The 14,021-nt window shown below is 45.8% G+C and overlaps 1 long non-coding RNA gene across 2 annotated transcripts; it reads right to left on the bottom strand.

Annotated features, from left to right (window-relative positions):
• Positions 1-9,205: 9,205 nt before the first annotated feature.
• On the bottom strand, positions 9,206-13,187 carry LOC309857533. Of its 2 annotated transcripts, none has more exons than XR_014307757.1 (5): positions 13,048-13,187; positions 12,332-12,447; positions 11,320-11,392; positions 10,688-10,837; positions 9,206-9,895 (listed from the first exon to the last, which is right to left on the bottom strand). It is a non-coding gene; the product is annotated as an uncharacterized lncRNA (long non-coding RNA). The 2 variants fall into 2 exon arrangements; XR_014307758.1 differs by having other exon boundaries at positions 12,350-12,447.
• Between the last annotated feature and the right edge of the window lie 834 nt (positions 13,188-14,021).

Genomic DNA, 14,021 nt, shown 5'->3' with positions numbered 1-14,021 from the left:
AATGTCTTCTATTATTATAGACACTGTCTACCCATTAGATTTAAATCCCTAGTTGTGGAAAATAAATCCTACATTGTCCTCTAGTTAAAGGAAGATCAACAGATCAGAAATCTTGCTGGGCTAGCTACAGGCTCCCCCTGACTTGACTTCTAGAGTAAAAGGCCTCTCAAGTTGTACACATATTTTATTCATTTCCTATTACATGTAGGATCAGGAACATATGTGCTTAATGTGTTCATTAAGCATTTGTAGAATAATCGAGTAGCCTATATTAGATAGGTAATTCTTTGGCCTTTGGCCTGCATTTTTCTAGAATTTATATTTCATTAGTTTTCCTTTGATGTTTTAAAGTAATGATTACTCTAGCTTCTTCTCCTGCTCTCAAAGTTATAGATTACAAATAGATTTTTGTGTCATTTGCGATTTAATGGCTGCTTGAAGCACTGTGTGGGGGTTTCTGAAGTCATACCCTGGCTCTGAGCAAGAACTGTTAACATTCAGGCATATTTTCTTTCAATCTTTTATTTACTTTGTTTTTTATGCACATGAGTGTGTGTACACAAACATGCAAACACATGCATTCTACTACAACGATCCTACTGGATATTTAATTCTGCATTACTTTTCCACTAAACCTTACCATCTAAGCTGTTCTCATGTCATTATAAATTGTGCAATTATCAAATTATAATAAGGGAGGCGATCTCATTTCCCTGAGCTTTTACTCACAAGCCCTGCTTCCAGACCCTTATGTCATTGTTGAGTTTTTTTCAGTGGTTCATTCCTAAATTTGTCAGATCTCACTTGAGCTGTGGCACACAGAATTGATTTCAGTGGTTGATGATTCATTTTTCTCTTTTCACCCTTGGACTGATGCAAATGTTTGTCTTCAATATTTGTAGCTGAGGGATGATGCTAACTTGTTTCCCCACAGCAAGAAGAAAAGGAGACCTTGGGAGTGGGCTCCCCTCTACGGGTGTGTCCCCAGCAGGGGCTGCCACTCCAGGAAAGCCTTGAAATCAGATTTGCCAATGGATGCCTCTGGATGCCAGTGATTCTTGCAGTTCACCTCTTTTAACCTCAGCTTTATCAACTTTAATATGTTGTCCTGGTGCCTTGATTTTTTGGCTCATCTGTTTTAATGTGATGAAATGTAAAGATGGAGCTCAATCACAGCGACTGTAGGGGTTTTCAGCTGATCGCCTATCCTCCGTCTGTTAAGGATTCGAATTTTAAGCAGCCAAAAATACATTTTCCTGGTATCTGTCATCAAGTGATTAGTGCAACTATTTAGTTCTGGTCATCTTTCCTATTCTTGGTAGATTTGTTTTCTCTTCTTAGAATTCTACTGCTGCCCTCTCTGTCTGGGAGACTGGAGCTGTCATTTAAACATTGCTTATTAGGATTCCAGTATTTGTCTCTCATATACAGTCAGCTAAATCAAAAAGTCATACAGCGTTTTTAAATTGCAAATTTAAATGACAATTTATAGACCAGGTCCGCTGGAAATTTTCTGTCCGTGGCATCCATCACTGCTTTTGTGTACATAGTTTTATGCTCCTCTCTTTCTCTCTCTTTTTATCTTCTTGAGAGCACAGCACACATATCCATCAGAAGGATCAGAACTGCTTGCAATCCAATAAAAATGCAATAAAGATCTTGAAAGGAAATGAAGACAGACACTGTATCCCAGACCTTCCTTAGATACTCCTTCTGTTCCTCCTTCCCCCTACCCCTTCCTCTTGAAGAGGAAACTTTCATTAGTCACTTTTTTAAAAAAGTATTGAAGCTCCTGGTTTAGTTTCAAATAAAATAAACATTCACCAAAGGCCTGAAAAAACGCCAAATATTGTTACCTCAATTAATTTGCATGATAAAACAATGATAATGGCACTATTATTAAGAATGGTGTCATAGCTGATATTTACTGAGCACTTACTATGTACCAGGCACCGTTCTATGTGTTTCCGGTGCTGTTACTCACTTAAGGTAATAAGATGTTGATTTCTAAAAGAGAAGACTGAAATGCATGGGAGCCGGCTTTCCCAGGGCCCAAAACTTGACTGACTGGTGGAGCTCCAGCTTCTGATGGAGAACTCTGTCCACCACACTAGCTTCTATCTTTATCTTCAGTGAGAAAACTTGGGGCCTGCTTAGTATCTCTATTTTGTAAGAATGACAGATTGAAAAGTCATCACACCATGCTTTACTGAGTTTTAATTTTTAACAGATTGGGTTAGAAGTGGGGAAGGGGGCGGTAAACCTTAAAATCATCTTCTACCGGTCCATTTTCCCTGGGATCAGAGTAGATTGGCAAAACATTATGATCTTCCATTTCAGAGCTGAAGGATTATCCATCTCGATGGGGGAAATCATCTCTAAAATCCTTCTGAAACCAGCTGCTGCAGAGGTTGGTATATTTCAGAAAATGTCTGCGGTACCCAGTAACTTCGGTGATGAAAATGAACAGAGTCAAGTCTGCATCTGGAGGCCCATATTGAGTATATGCTCCCCACCCCCCACATCCCTGCTGTGTCCTGTGTCTCCTCTTGTAACAGAACCAGGAGGTCTGCCTTTCAGCCTGTGCTCACCAGGCTCCAAAGTCAGCAGCAGTTAGGGTTGTCAGGGTTGGTGGGGTTCCAGTCAGACAGAGGAGGTGATGATAGGAAGAGATGAAAGGACTTTGTCTTGCCTATGAGAAGACATGGGGAAGGAGCCAGAGTAGGCTAGGGGAGCCATCAGACCAGAGTGCAGGTTTGGTCCTGAGTGGAAGAGGGAAGGAGGGAGGGAGGGAGGGAGGGAGGGAAGGAAGGAAGGAAGGGAGGAAGGAAGGAAGGAAGGAAGGAAGGAAGGAAGGAAGGAAAAGTAGAAGGAACATCTCAGACTTCAGTAAGGTCATTGTGGAGTCCTTGAGCCAGAGTCACGCATCAGAAGAGGCCCCACCTCCTGGGAATAGGCCTACTTGAGTATCCCTGCCTGCTCCATCATTGGCTGGGAGCAGCCTGTAGGAAACACAGTCTTGCCGTAGACATGGAATGGATTTATGAGTGCAGGAGTTGGGGCTCTTTCCCTTCTTTGCAGCTAGAAGTCTACCAGATGCATTCTCATTCCAACCCCCCCCCCACACACACTCCACACCAAACTGATAGTCAAGGTACCTAAGTCATTCAGCCCTTCTGACTTCTTCAGTTAGGTGGTGTGATGAGCAGTTCAGATTCGTCCCCCGTGTTACCCCATATTGGACACATGTGGGTTTAAAGGAGGTGCTGATTGAGATTGCAGCCCTGGATTCTCTGGCCAGTTTATACAGCAGTCCTCAGAACATTTTGTCCTTTCACAGCCTGTGAGGCCTGAAAAGAGGGGATTGAAAGCAGCTGTTGGGTTGGTAGCCTGAGAAGGAAGCCCTCTTTGTACCTGGTGATATCCCCACACCTCTTTTTGTGTCACAGGCAAAAGGGGAATGTCCATCCCCTCATACTGCTGCATCCCCACCAATGTGAGAAAGGCCAAAGTGCCATTTCTGGAACATCTTCCTGATGGCCAGCATGCATAGGGTCTTATTTGAGTAGATTCCATGAAAATGACCAGTAAGGCCCATATTCTTTGGAGCATAGCCTAGTGATTGTGTCACTGTCTTCAGAATTCCAAACTGACCCATCACAGCTCTACCATTTATCAATGGCAGTTACCATGGGAACTTCAAGTCCTATAAGTCTTCATTTCCTTACCTGTAGAATGGAAGTGATGGGACTGATCTCTAAGGGTGAGAATGCAGACGAGATGTAGTCATCTGTATAAGGGCTCCAGATGGTGTTAGACATACTGTACTAGCTGCTGCCCTTCTGACTATGGGAGAACCAAAGTCCATGTATTATGGCTGGTTCCTGGAACCTTAAGGCTCATGGGAGGTGGGCTGGATGAGCCCATGTGCATGCATCCACCCCTGCCTAGCTCTGTGCTATAGGTGATGGAGGATGAGTGGGGGCACTGCACCTGCCCCTTTCATGCCTTCTGGAAGGTTACAGCTTAGCACTCAGTGTTACTCGTTGGCCCTCAAGCATTCTGTGCTACTTTATGCTTCCCTGCTCAACCTTCACATTGGCCTTCCTCCAGAATAATTTGTTGCTTGGAGCAGACCCCACTCATAAAAGAGGCAATCTGGAAGGCTGGGCATTCTGAGAGCCTTGAGCAGAGCTCTGAAAAGCCAGGCACTCACATATCTTCCTCTCATCTCTCCAGAGCTACTTTGCTTTTTCCAGACTGGCTTCTTGTTTCTCCCTCTCTGCAGTCAGGCTCACCTTGGTCACTGTGCTGCTCATGGCCAGCTTTACTGGCTTCTGCATTCAAAATCTCAATGAAGACTGAGTTGCAGGGTCCCCATTCCAGATCTTGGGCAGGGAAAATCTGTAGGCTCATCCCCCCTGACAGTGGGCTGTTCAAGAATTAGAGACCTATGACGGACAGTAGGTGCTAGAGCCCAAGCTATGAGCAGTGGGAGGGGATCACTATGCAAAGTAGTGAAGTGTGGTCTGAACAGACACAACCACCAAGAAGATTAAGATTAGATGTTACTTCCTCCAGGAAGTCTTCCTCGACCCATCTGAACAAGGATAGATCGGCCCTCTCCTGGGATGTTCTGATTCTGGGCACTGGCCTCTGTTGTGCTCTACTTCCCTTAGCCCTACATCTGTCTTCAAACCCGGTGGTGCATCCTGAAGGTAGGGATGGGATCTACTTGGTCTTTTCAGACACTGCCAGTGTCCAAAATGCCTGCCACCAAGCAGGTACTCCATAAATAGTTTGGAGACCTAAGTATCATCTGGGAAACTGACAAATAATTGTACTGCAGAAGAAGTACTTCCCAGTAACAGCACGAAGCATCTGCTTTGGCAGAAAAACAGTTGTCCTCTCTGCCCCACCCTCATGCCCGCCTCCAAGGTGCAGTAAACATCCACGGGACAGAAGCAGGGCTCCGGTGACTGCCTTTCATGTCATGCTCTCTGTCTTTGATCCTGATCTCCTTTAGGTATTGAATCCTGAAGAGCCTGCTGCAGCTCCCCACGGAACAGCCATCCGGCATCCCATGTATTAATGCCAACTAGCATTATGCTAAGTGCTTACTTAGCCCAGTGTCTGGCACATAGTAAGTAGTTGTTCTTTTATTATTGACGGAGTACTTTAAATAAAGTGCTGCATACCCACATCTCAGTGCCTTCATTTATACAATGAAAATGCTTCTCTGTGCTGTACGGGTTTGTATGAGGAATAATTTGATACTGTGAACAGAGCACAGCCAGGTCTGGGCTCAGGGCTCCATAGATGAGAGGTGATGCCAGCCCCATCAGGAGAAGGCTCAATGGGCTCAGGCAGTGACCGCCCCCCCCCCCAGCTCCCAGAGCCATGCACAGGAGGAAGGGGACAGGTTTGGAGAGGGGCTCTTCTGTAGCTCCATTTGCATGGTTAGACACACAGGGCTCTGGTCTTTTGCCTTTCACCTTGAAAAAACTCAGGCTTTTCAAAGAGATTCTAGACTATATTATCAGACTTTCACCTAGCACGCTGTTCTTTTCAGCAGACTGACTTTTATAATTCTCATGACCAAATGCCAACCCTTCTTTACCCAAACCCCCTTAATCCTTTGACCTTGTCTCAGTCACAAGAAATGATTGTCTGCTACATCTTGCCATACATGATTTAGGGAGGATTACTGACCAACCGCAGTCCATCCTTCACCTTCCCCTCCCCCACCAGCCATCATTTCCTCCTGTGAAATCCTCCTAGGGGCCCCAGACCCCAGGAAATATGCTTGGAAAGAAAAGAGCTAGGCAGGGCAGCTGGGGCAGAGGCACAAAGCATCTCAGGGTAAGAGGTTGAAGGGAACATTCCAGAGGAAGGGAGGACAGGTGTGAGTGTGGACATACTGTTTTGTCAAGTGAAAGAAAGCCTGTTCTTGTGGCTCAAGGTAAGCAGATGTTCACCCTGGCCTCGTCACCCTGTCACCCTGCATGTCATTTGGCATGACTCTCCAGTGAGGTCTCTGAGGAGGCGGGCCTGCCACAACAACTCCTGGGTGCTCTTCCAGAACAGAACAACAGGACCTGTGTGGGTTGCCTGTAGTCACAGGGTGAGCGACGGCCTCTTCCAAGACTAGACCCTAGCTGCCAACAGCAGATCCGCTCAGCAAGACACAGGGCTAAAACGTTCAGTCCGGTCCGGTTCTGTGCCTGTTGCTGTCAGAGTCATTCTCTACCTGGACACGGCAGAGTGTCCTCTGTTACCCAGGGAGCTGTGCCTTGCAATCCCATTCTCCCCTAGGCTCTCCTGACATTGGGCATCAGGCAGGGCTCAGCCCGTGGGAGGCACTGTGGAGGGCTTGGGAAAAGTGGGACAAAGGGGGATGTGGGGGACTCTTCTCTTCCTCCCTCTCCTTCTGGTTGTGGTTCTGGCAGTAGCTACATCCTGGGGATCCAGGTCCTGCAGGATGGCTCTTGTCTTGACGGCTGCAACCCTCCAGGACAACCTTGCGTCATTCCAGCCACCTCTCCACAGTCCTGTCTCTCTGCTCTGGGGACTGCACCTCCTCCTTTTGTGGGTCTGTTCCCAGGGCTGGTGGCAGCTTCCTGCACTCACTAATCCTTGGATCACTTCCTTTTCCCCTGGCTTTTCAGCTCTTCCAACACCATTGTAAGGGTTCCCTGCACTAAATTCCCTCTTGGAATAGCTGGCAAGGGCTCACTTTGTCTGATGGGTCCTTGACTGATCCTTTGTTTGAAAACTGGCTCCCCTATTATGTGAGAACTAGAACTTTGGACCAGCTTCTTAACCTGCAGAGCCTCTTCAGTCTCCTATGAAAGAGATTTTAGATTTAGAGGTTATGTGTGTATAGAAGCTAACTGAGGGCTTGGCGCATTGTAGGTGTTTAATGAGTGGTAACTCTTATTCCAAGTCACTGAGGAAGAGAGTAAGGCCCTGTCAGGAAGGAAGCTGGCCTTTTAATTTTCAACTCCTAGCAGGATGCCCCACATTTAATAAAGTAAGTAAACTTAATAAAGATATATATATACATATATATGTGTGTGTGTGTATAGAGAGAGACATTAGAGTGCCTCCATGGACTAGTTTCCTGAGGGTGCTATAACACATTACCACAAACTTGGTGACCAAAAACAAAACCGGAAGGTTGCCTGGGTGGCTTAGGTAGTAACATCTGCCTTCAGCTCAGGGCATGATCCCAGGCTCCTGAGATTGAGTCGTGTGTCTGGCTTCTTGCTCAGTGGGGACTCCGCTCTCTCTCGTCCTGCTGCTCCCTCTGGTTGTGCTGTTTCTGTCTCTGACAAATAAAATCTTAAAACAAAACAAAACAAAAACCAGAAATCCACTCTCTCACAGTTCTCACATTCTCTCTGAAAGTCCAAAATTTAGGTGGGTCAGCAGGGCTGCTCCCCCTGTGAAAGCTCCAGAGGAGAATCCTTGTCTTTCCTCTTCCAGCTTCTCATGGTTGCTAGTTGGTGCTTTTGGTCTGTGGTCACGTCTCTCTCTGCCAGTCTCCTCATCTCCCTGAGTGTGGGTCTTTCTGTCTTCAAATAGCATTCTCTTCTGTGTGTCTCTTGTAAGGACGCTTGTTACTAGATTTTCCTTAACTTATTTATGTCTCAAAGATCTCCCCCCCCCCCAAATATGGCCATACTCACAGGATCCATGGATAAGGATACAACAGTATCTTTTCAGGGCTACTGTTTAGCCCACTCGAGTATCTCAAGGGCTGATGGTGATGTGACCGACAACAGCTCTCATGGGCTGGTACCCATGCCCTAAGTTTACTTTAGAACAAGTCTACTTTGTGTGGTTAGGGGGATCATTGAAATCATATGCCCGCAGAAGCTTATTTTATTAACATTTACAAGGTATTGATACATATTACTCATTGTTTATTTGAACATTTTTCATTCACTATTCATTCCTGTGAACAACAGTTTATTAGAGTATCTATCTATAATAGGCCAGTCACTAGGCAGGCCCTGAGGATTTAATTAGATAGATAGATGAATGGATGGAAGGATAGATTTCTTGAGACATGAACTGGATATGAAGATAAACGGGGAATCTACTATAGTCCAGTGTGACCAGGCCTTCAGTGGATATATTTGCCCAAGATTAGAAGAGCCAGAAATGTGCCCAGGAGATTAGAGGAAGCTTCACAGAAGAGGTACCATGCAAGCTAGATCATACGAGTTGAAAGGAGTTTATTTATTTTTTTATATAGATTTTATTTATTTATTTGACAGACAGAAATCACAGATAGGCAGAGAGGCAGGCAGAGAGAGAGGAAGCAGGCTTCCCACTGAGCAGAGAGCCTGATGATGCAGGGCTCGATCCCAGGACCATGGGATCATGACCTGAGACAAAGGCAGAGGCTTTAACCCACTGAGCCACCCAGCCGCCCCTGAAAGGAGTTTATTAAACAAGAGGAAGACATGCAGGCAACACCTGAGATGCTCCATGTATTCAAGCATAAGAGATTGTAGTGTTTTGGAAGAATGGTGAGAAAGTTAGTGTCCTGGAGCTGCAGGGTTCTCATAAGGAAGCAGTGGAAGTGAGACAGCTGTAGGAACCAGAAGCCAGCTTTTATTTAATACCCACAAAGGGGAAAATCGTATTAATCCCATTTTACTGGGAAATGAAGAGAAATTAGCATCACATACCTAGTTAAAAGGGGGACTTGTGCCCCGTTTTCTGCCTTCCCTTGTATCAGAGAGCAGCAGGCAGATATCCCTCAGTGTTCTTCTCCCGTGGTCTGCATGTTCTCCTTTGCTTGTGTCTTATTCCTCCAATATTGGGAGCCCTTTGATTTCTAGGAGGCCTGCCTTGTGCCTAGCATGTGCCCGTGGCCTGCCTTATACCTGGCGCCCCACAGGCATCGAGGAAATCTTTGCTAACTGAGTTTTATCACAGGAGAAATCCTGGATCAAGCAGGAGAGCCGGATAAAATTCTTCCTGAAGTCCTCTCTGACCTCAAGCTTCCAGACTGAGCTTGCTTTCATGGGAGGCTGAGATTTTCTTCTGGAGTCAAAATACATGGATACCGCCCGAAACCTATTGTTACTTATTTCTCTGGGGGCAGGGACGTATTTCCACACACAGCCCGCTCTCCATCTGTCACATGCTTTTTTATTGGTTTACACGATTACATCTATTTATGTTTGCCATTCACATGAATGCTGCTTTTTCATAATTCATAGAAACGTCGCACAAACTTAATCTGCAGTGAGAACTCAAACTTGACTAAAGCCAAGCGCCCTACCTGCGAATGTCTTTGTTCCTGATAGCATATCCTTTGGAGCCCTTTTCGGTGTCACATAGGTTCCAAATTCTCCTTTAAGGAGAGCCAGATTGAGGAAATCACTAATCTCTGACAGTTGTATAGATATAATTAAAGATGTACAAATTTAAAAATACCTGCTATCTCAAATTACTCTCTAAAAGAACAGGGAGGGGAGAGAGAGAGTTCTATTTAAAATGTCAGATACAGATGCATTAGGCCGGGTAGTCAAAGCACTGTATGTCTGTCACTCATGAAAACTGGCCATTAGGTCCATAAGTAGATTTTACAGGCTTCCACACAAGAACACATCCCACACATTTCAGCCACATAAAGATGAGGAGCCTGGATGGCAGCCGCTGACTCACTGGAAGGGAGCAGCCATTGGGAGGTGATAGTGAATGAGATGTTTGGAGTAAATCCACTGCACCTGGAGGCTGGATGTGGGGCTCAGGGAAGGGAGCACTCAGCAAGGTGGGAGAAGGGCGTAGCATTCCATCACAGCTCTGCCACGCAGCATCTACCTGAACTCTGGCCAGTCTCCTCATCTCCCTGAGTGTGGGTCCGTTTCCCCATCTGCAAAATGAAATAAGTAACAATCGTCTCAGCTGTTTCTACTTGCATGGGTGGTTGGGGGAGCAGATGAGGTTTACATACGTAAGCTGTTGATCTGTTGCTTGACATAGTCAAATGTATACCAGGAAGAGACAGCGCAGGTGATCGGAAAGCACGTTAAGAGTGCATCAGTGAGTGGTTTAGGCCTCTGCCTTTGGCCCAGGTCATGATTTCAGGATCCTGGGATCGAGCCCCACATTGGGTTCTCTGCTCAGCGGGGAGCCTGCTTTCCCCCTCTCTCTCTGCCTGCCTCTCTGCCTACTTGTGATCTGTCAAATGGGTAAATAAAATCTTTAAAAAAAAAAAAAAAAGACTGCATCAGGGAAGCACACAGAAAATGCCTGAGAGTAAAGCTGGACTTGGCCTCAGCTTTGATAGCGGGAAATCCAGCCAGGTGAGCAAGAGCCTGGGAGGTGGTGGGGACAGGGCTGGGAGGTAGATCCATTGTAAGACCTGCTCTCAAGATCTGAGCTCCATGCTTTGGGGTCCTCACTCTCTAGATTGAACCCTATTCAAGCACTTGGCATCTCTGATCCTCAGTCTCCCTCTCCACAAAATAGGTAAGATGATTCTATAATTACTTTCCCCACAGGACTGATGCAACATCAGCTAAAATCACATTTAAGTGTATGGAAATGGTGGTGTCAGCGTGAAGTTTATGATTGAAAATATCATGATCCCTTTGGAAAGGATCAGAGAGGCAGGTCTGGGTACCCATCCTCTCTTCTATTATTCATTCATTCATCCACTTACCTTATTCCATATTCCTTTTCAATTTACTTATTTCCTATGCTTCTTGTTTATTATTTGTCTTTCATCGATGGCATGTTCCAGGTAGGCAGAAATTTTGGGGTCTGTTCTGATCATTGAAATGTCCTAAGTGTCCAGAAGAGCTCCCATCACCTAGTAGGTGAACAATAGATATTTGGTGAGTTAGGTATGTTGTGGTTTAGGCATTATAATGGGAACAGGTACTGTGGTACCGAGGAAAGACTCTTTTCTTCAAAAAGTTCATAGTTTGTTTGGGGGTTTAGAGGGGAGACATAGGAACCGATGGGTCTAATGTAAAATGTTAAACACAGAGTGATATGTAGAGAAGTATGCTCCCCAGCTCTTTTATAATGTATGAAGAGGGTTTTCTCCCAGGTGGGGATTAGCCAGGGTTGGTGCACTCAGGGAGCTGGTGTTCCTGGTAGCTACAGTTGGCCCCTGGAGGTATAGGGCAGTAATCATAGTATTGGAATGAAGCACACTTGAGTTTGAACACAGACCCTACCACCATCACACAGCTGTGATCTTGAGTAAGTAATCACTCTGAGTCCCCCTTCCTTCTCCTGAAAAGCTTTGTGAAGATTCAGTAAGAAAAAAAAAAATGTAACAAAAACCATGGACACAAAAGCCGGCTCTTCTTGAATGGCTTCCAGTCCACCCACCATTCCTTTGCCTTTCTCTCCAAACCTGAAAGAAATACAGCTTTTCCAGGTATTTCATTTGTGAGATAGTTTTTTTTTCTCGGTCTCTCATATTACCAGTGAGGTCTAGCATCTTTTTTCCTTCTCCTACTGTGGCTGTTCCCACCATCCCTACTTCTCCTAGAACACCCCCACCATGGCCACTGTCGCTCCTGTGCCTTCCCTGTCCTCAGCTTCCCCTGGGAGCAGCCCCGCGCCCTTCTATGATTACCACCTCCTGTCCCTGCCACGATCAGCCCTTGTTAATGAGCACTTAACTAGTTAGGCATTGCACAAAGCATTTTGTATTAATCATTTAATCATCACAACACTTGAGGAAAAAAGGTGTTATGTCTCATTCGACAGATGATGAACCTTAGACTCAGTGAGTTCACTCATTTCCCAGGTCACAATGCTTTTGAGAGATGGATGCCAGCGAGAACCACTCTCTAGTCCGTGATCTCCTTGAAGGAAAAGAAGCCTCACACTGGCACATGGTGGAGCTCACAAAATTCTTACTGCCTGGACAAGGGCACCATGCTCAAGTCTGTGGTGTTGAGACACCTGGGAGGTGGTACCTGTATTTCTAGGATCAGAGAGAACGCCATCCCAGGGACCTCCCCTCTTACACTCTGGCTGGGAGCAGAGGTGTGAGGGTGGTGGGTTCCTGCCCACTGCAGCCAGAAGAGGCTCTGGGTCCTCTTGATCCCATTTTACATTATGGGTTCAATACCTTACCATGGGGGAAGCCTTGCCCCCGGTGGTCAGACTAGATGCAAATGAGCCTCTTAGAGATGCAAATGAATTTCCTACAGAGAGCTCTGGATAAGAGCTGAAAAGATGTGTGTGACTAAAAGCAGGGACTCCTGGAAAAAAAAAAAAAAGGAAAAATTCCTTTTGGGACTTGCCGGCTAATTAGCTATAGCAGCCCTCCTTGGTGGCCAACCTGCTGATGTGGGCAAACCTGTGGGTTTGGTGCTTAGTCTTCATCCTCATGGCCAGCTCTGGGGAGAAGCATCTGAGGCAGGAGCACAGGCCCTGGGCTCAGAGGTTCTTAGTCACCTGTAAGAGGGTTGGTAAGAGTTCTAGACGAGAAGCAAAACTTTTCTGGGACTGCTTTGCCTAATTGTTGTATCTGACGTGATTCCAACCCAACATGCTTGCTTCAGATGTGGTTCTGCCACATAAAGCTGTGTGACCTTGGGTAGATCATTTTAATCTGTCTGGGCCTCAGTTTCCTGATTGGTGTGATGGGAATAATAATCTTCATGACAAGAGTGGTCCTGAATATTGACGAATAGAAGCTGTGTGTTGACATCCTTTTCTCCCCTCTCTGACAGCTGTTCTTGGATTCCATCTGTTTTAATGGTTCCTTCCTCTGTTTACCTGCTGAAAAACAACCCTCACCCCCAAATCATTCTCTCTTCCTCCCCCAACCAGTAAACCCGCTTGAGGGTAGTGGTGATGCCTCTTTGATTTCCATTTGCTCAGTGCATGAACTAGATAGGTGAGAGATGGCTAATGAATGAGTTGACTGTTGGTGTCCCCGCCATTCCATACTTAAAGGCCATGATAACATTTCTGTACCATGCTTCTGTTTGGAAAAGTATTTTTAACGCCCACTCGTTATGTAATTGGCATAAGCATCTGTGATAATTTTACCACTTTGCAGGTGAGGAAGTTCCAGTTTCCTGAGGTGGGTGGCATGGCTTGTCCAAGGTGACCCTCCTGGTACCTGGCATGGCTCACACTTCATTCACTAGTCAGCAAGTATTCACCGGGCACTTCCTGGTGGCCAGTGATCTGGGTCCTTCCTTTTTTTTTTTTTTTTTTTTTTTAAGATTTTATGTATTTGATAGAGAGAGAGAGATCACAAGTAGGCAGAGAGGCAGGAAGAGAGAGAGGGGGAAGCAGGCTCCCTGCATGATTCCAGGACCCTGAGATCATGACCTGAGCCAAAGCAGAGGTTTAACCCACTGAGCCACCCAGGTGCCCCAAGGTGGTGCCTTTCTTATTCTCTTCCTTTCTTCCCCAGGGTAGCCACATTCTTCTGGGACCAACACTTCAGTGAGCAGTTCCCAGCTGCTTGGGACCCCCAGTTGTAGATGGGGGCCGCTACCTTCATGGAGCTGATGTTCTGTAGTGGAAGCAGAGAGCAGACAGAAATAGTACATTTGTTAAATAAGTAAATTATTGAGAATTTTAGAAGGTAATCACTGATATGGGGGCGGGGGAGGGAAAGGGCTCTGAGACCTTTGGAAGAACTCTTCATTTCTAATGTCTCTTACTAGAAAAAGAAAGTTACTTTGTCATTGATTGTGTCCCTCTCCACACTCTGAGAAAATGTATGCCTGGTCCCCAAGGATTTCAAGATGAAGAATTATGTCTGTAGGCTGACTGTTCCTTGCAGAGTTAGAGGGGGCTGGTGGAGGCCGCAGCAAACTACAAGAGGGCCAGAATTTACCAGTGTGTATGAACAGATTAGGAGGGTAGGAACAGTAATCTTAAATACAGCTAACAGTTATTAAGCACTTACTACATACCAGCCACTGATCCAAATTCCTTATATATAGCAACTCATTGAATCCTCACAGTAAGCCCTTCTGGTAGTGCTTATCATGGCCCTATTTCATGGA

Source organism: Mustela nivalis, assembly GCF_964662115.1.
Source record: "Mustela nivalis genome assembly, contig: HAP1_SCAFFOLD_851, whole genome shotgun sequence".
Taxonomy (NCBI): Eukaryota; Metazoa; Chordata; class Mammalia; order Carnivora; family Mustelidae; genus Mustela; species Mustela nivalis.
Note: the sequence above shows the minus strand (reverse complement) of the source record. Positions and strands in the feature narration are given on the sequence as shown.